This window comes from Colobus angolensis, unplaced genomic scaffold (genome assembly GCF_000951035.1).
Source record: "Colobus angolensis palliatus isolate OR3802 unplaced genomic scaffold, Cang.pa_1.0 Scaffold60, whole genome shotgun sequence".
Taxonomy (NCBI): domain Eukaryota; kingdom Metazoa; phylum Chordata; class Mammalia; order Primates; family Cercopithecidae; genus Colobus; species Colobus angolensis.
The window spans coordinates 686,411-691,114 of NW_012119599.1; the positions used below are offsets into that span (position 1 = coordinate 686,411).

The following is a 4,704-nucleotide window of genomic DNA, read 5'->3' on the forward strand; positions in this document are numbered from 1 at the left end:
CCTGCCTCAGCCTCCTGAGTAGCTGGGATTACAGGCACCCGCTGCCATTCCCAGCTAATTTGTTGCATTTTTAGTACAGACAGGGTTTCACCATGGTGGTCATGCTGGTCTCGAACTCCTGACCTCGTGATCTGCTCGCCTCAGCCTCCCAAAGTGCTGGGATTACAGGCATGAGCCACTGAGCCTGGCTTTTTTTTTTTTTTTTTAAAGCATCTCCCTATCACTCATGTACTTCCTATCCCCCATTCCTGCCTTATTTTGCTCCCCTGGTAGTTATTGCGTAGATTTTACTTAGCTTGTTTGTTGTCAGAATCCCCATGGAGGGCAGGGATCTGTTTTCCCTACTGTATTCCCAGAGCACAGCTCAGTGCCTGGCACGTAGCAGGTGCTCAATAAATATGTGTTGAATGAATGAGTGACTTGAATTATTATTTTTTTTATTTTTTTATTTTTATTTTTTTTGAGACGGAGTCTCGCTCTGTCGCCCAGGCTGGAGTGCAGTGGCCGGATCTCAGCTCACTGCAAGCTCCGCCTCCCAGGTTTACGCCATTCTCCTGCCTCAGCCTCCCAAGTAGCTGGGACTACAAGCGCCCGCCACCTCGCCCGGCTAGTTTTTTGTATTTTTTTAGTAGAGACGGCGTTTCACCGTGTTAGCCAGGATGGTCTCGATCTCCTGACCTCGTGATCCGCCCGTCTCGGCCTCCCAAAGTGCTGGGATTACAGGCTTGAGCCACCGCGCCTGGCCTGACTTGAATTATTAACATAGGGAACGTGGGCTGGGTGTGGTGGTTCACTCCCGTAATCCAAGAACTATGGGAAGCTGAGGCAGGAGGATCGCTTGAGCTCAGGAGTTCAAGACTAGCCTGGGCAACATAGTGGAACCCTGTCTCTACGAAAAATACAAAAATTAGCCAGGCATGGTGGAACCTACTTGTGGTCTCAGCTACTTAGGAGGGAGGCTGAGGTGGGAGGGTCCCTTGAGCCGAGGAGGTAGAGGCTGCAGTGAGCTGTGATCCAGCCACTGCACTCCAGCCTGGGCGACAGAGTGAGACCCTGTCTCAAAAAAGAAAGACAGGAACCTGTGGCTCAGAGAGATGGGAAGGATGCAGGGATGAGAACCCAGGTCTCCGCTTCCGAGGCCCTGGCTCTTGCCACATTGTCTGACTGACTCTGGGTCGGCCAGGAGGTGCCCAGCAGGGCAGAGGACAGCAGCCAGGTCCTGGCTACCCTCAGGCCCACCACAGCGCTTGGCCCTTGCAGACCAGACACCAGTGGGTTTGATGGCCAGATAAGGAGGTGCCACCTGCTGGTGAGGGTGTGAGGGAAGCTGAGGCGGGGAAAGGAATCATCTAGTCTGACAAAGCCATGCAGACTTCGCCACCTCTAAGGGCTACAAACCCCTTCGTTGGGGCAAAGTGGATACAATGATGATTTTGAAGGTCTGAATGTTGTAAATTTTTCTGAATCGGGAGGATAATAATAACAATTCTAGTAGCTCACCATGTGCCAGGCCCTGTTCTAAGCACTTTATACATATTCACTTATTTAATCCTCATGTTATGATCACATTTAAAAATGGAAACCAGTCGATGCGGTGGTTCACACCTGTGATCCCAGCACTTTGGGAGGATGAGGCGGGGGGAGATTGCTTGAATCTGGGATTTTGAGACCAGCATGGACTGGTAAGACCCCATCTCTACAAAAAAACAAAAAAAATTAGCCGGGCATGGTGGCATGCGCCTGTAGTCCCAGCTACTCTGGTGGCTGAAGTCGAAGGATTTCTTGAGCCTAGGAGGCAGAGGCTGCAGTGAGTCGAGACTTTGCCACTGCACTCCAGCCTGTGTGACAGTGACACAGTGAGACCTTATCTCAAAAAAGGAAACAAAGGCACACAGAGTTAAAGAGTTAAGTCTCTGGACCACAAGAGTGCCCAGAGTTAAGTCTTAAAGAGTTAAGTCTCTTTAACTCTCTGTCAAGGTCACACAATGGGAAGTAGTGGACCCAAGAGGTGATCCAAGAAGCTGGCTACAGGGTTGTGCTTTAAACCAATAAACTTTGCCTTCTCTCTTGGGTTCTTTCTGAAGCCGTGACCCTCAACCCATCTTTGGTGAGCCTTCGCCAGCCCTAACCTGACAGGTGCTTTCAAAGCTTGGCTATGGCACATTAATAAATTAACTCAACTCAGTAACTCAACAAACTCAAGTATTCTTTGTAGTGGACCTTGTGTTTTGAGGATACAGAATGAATGAGGTACTCATTAGGTCCGCCCTCCAGAAGACAGAAAGAAGACTGACAGGGCCACCTGTGGTGGCGCACACCTGTAATCTCAGTACTTTCAGAGGCCCAGGTGGTCGGATCACCTGAGGTCAGGAGTTAGAGGCCAGTCTGGGCAACATGTGAAACCCCCTCTCTACCAAAAATACAAAGATTAGCTGGGCATGGTGGTGCGCACCTGTGATCCCAGCTATTGGGGAGGCTGAGGTGTGAGAATCACTTGAACTCGGGAGGCGGAGGTTGCAGTGAGCCGAGATTGATCCACTGCACTCCAGCCTGGGCGAGACCTTGTCCCAAAAAAAAAAAAAAACATGGACAAAAACCATACAACTTACAGACAGAGCAAGAAACCAGCAGGGGGCGCAAGAGTAGAAACAGGGGGCTTGCCTTAGAAATGGTAGTCAGAGCCGGGGAGGACAGTTAAGATGAGAACTTACTTGTCTCTCCAGTCCCCACAAAACAATGTAAATGAATCCAAATTCTCTTCAGGCCTTGGGTTCACGGGGTCTGAGCTGTGATTTGGCCTGAGCTTCAGTTCCTGCATCTGTGGAATGGGAATGTGACGGTTAGAAAAAAATGAGAGGTCCGGGCATGGTGACTCATGCCTGTAATTCTAGCACTATGGGAGGCCGAGGCAAGTGGATCACGAGGTCAGGAGTTCAAGACCAGCCTGGCCAACAAGGTGAAACCCCGTCTCTACTAAAAATACAAAACATTAGCCAGGCGTGGTGGTGGGCGCCCGTAATCCCAGCTACTCAGGAGGCTGAGGCAGGAGAATCACTTGAACCCAAAAGGTGGAGGCTGCAGTGACCGTACCATTGCATTCCAGTCTGGGCAACAGAGCAAGACTCTGTCTCAAAAAAAAAAAAAGAAAAAAAAAAGGAAAAGAAAAAACTGAGAGACATGGGAAAGCCTTAGGGAATAAGGGAAGGGCAGTTTCCATGAGAATGCGAGTGACACTGAGGGACTTCTTACCTCCTAGGTTGCAGGCTGGGGGAGTTCCAGGAGGGCAGTTCCAGCCCAGCTGAGCTGCACTCCTGAGAGGAGAACCAGAAAACCCCAAATTAGCCATTTCTGTACAATAGAGCACAATTTCATCTTATCCACAATAGTGGCAAGAGAAAGGTCAGGGAATCCTTTCTCTTGAAGTCCCATAATCTCAGGCACCACCTGGGGTGTCTCAGGTGTAGGGTGGGGTGAATGGGAGGGATGTCAGTTATTATAGCAACCTATAACCATCCCTCTAGCATGAATGTGTCCAGAAAAGGTAGGGCTAGAAGCCAACAGAAGCTGTTACCATGACAATCCCCTCCCTAGACACATTCCACCTCTGAGAGATTCTTAAAACATCCCCTGGCCAGGGGCGATGGCTCACACCTGTAATTCCAGCACTTTGGGAGGCTGAGGCGGGCCTAAGGCGGATCACCTGAGGTCGGGAGTTCAAGACCAGCCTGACCCACATGGAGAAACCCCGTCTATACTAAAAGCAAAAAAAAAATTAGCCAGGCATGGTGGCGCATGCCTGTAATCCCAGCTACTCAGGAGGCTGAGGCAGGAGAACGGCTTGAACCAGGGAGGCGGGGGTTGTGGTGAGCTGAGATCAGGCCATTGCATCCCAGCCTGGGCAACAAGAGTGAAACTCCGTCTCCAAAAAAAAAAAAAAAAATTCCCCTCCTTGGTTGGGCTTGGTTCCTAGGGTCACTCGAAGGGGGCTTCTCTATTACCATAGTAACCAGGCTTTGACCTTGCCTGTTTCTCACCCCCCAGAGGATGGTCCAGGCCGTGTAACCATAGCAACTGCCCCTCAGCAGAGCATCTCCGCCTCTAAATAAAAACACCTGGTTGGTTTGGTGCATGGGCCTCCCACAATAGGAAGGGGAAGACGGTTACCATGGTAATGCCCAACTAGGTGGCTATGGGGGAGGGGCTGGGGAAGAGGTGCTTCTCTTAGAGATCAGAGTCTTTGGGGCTGGGGTACTTTCTACCTGAATGCTAGGTGTGGGGGGTTGCCATAGTAACCAATAGGGAAAGGCGCAGAAGGACCACCAGGGACTTAGGTTACCTTAGCAACCTTCTCCTGGTGCAGAGTCCGAAGAGGTTTGGGGCTCCATAACCACAAAGGTGGAAGGGAGGGGAAGGCTGTCCCCCACCAACTCGCCCCCACCAATGGGGAAGGGTTACCATGACAATCGACCTGGCCAGGAATCAGAGAGGATGGGGCCACTGCTGGGCGCCCTTTCTCTCAGAGTAAAAGTAATTGTCCAGGAGAGTGATGTTTGGGTGTGGAAGGGGTAAGGCTCTTTCTCTGGGGCGAAGTAGGAGGAGGGGGGCAGAAAGCGGCCCCTTCCTCAGTCTCACTCCAGCGAGGGAGACCGTCGCGCGGGGCCTGGGTCTCCCTCGCCCTCCTCGGGGCGCGAGCTCCCTCCCGCC

The 4,704-nt window shown here is 51.4% G+C and overlaps 2 protein-coding genes across 2 annotated transcripts in view; one reads left to right on the forward strand and one right to left on the reverse strand.

The window, feature by feature from the left end:
• FKRP (fukutin related protein) overlaps positions 1-4,100 on the reverse strand; it is an 11,442-nt gene extending 7,342 nt beyond the window's left edge. The window contains exons 1-3 of the mRNA XM_011963142.1: positions 4,024-4,100; positions 3,250-3,311; positions 2,662-2,818 (exon numbers count right to left, since the gene is read on the reverse strand). The gene's annotated coding sequence lies outside the window, so the exon portion shown is untranslated. The remainder of the gene's footprint in view (positions 1-2,661; positions 2,819-3,249; positions 3,312-4,023) is intronic.
• A 129-nt stretch (positions 4,101-4,229) lies between these two features.
• Positions 4,230-4,704, forward strand: part of STRN4 (striatin, calmodulin binding protein 4) — a 27,894-nt gene continuing 27,419 nt past the window's right edge. Inside the window, exon 1 of the mRNA XM_011962944.1 lies at positions 4,230-4,565. The gene's annotated coding sequence lies outside the window, so the exon portion shown is untranslated. The remainder of the gene's footprint in view (positions 4,566-4,704) is intronic.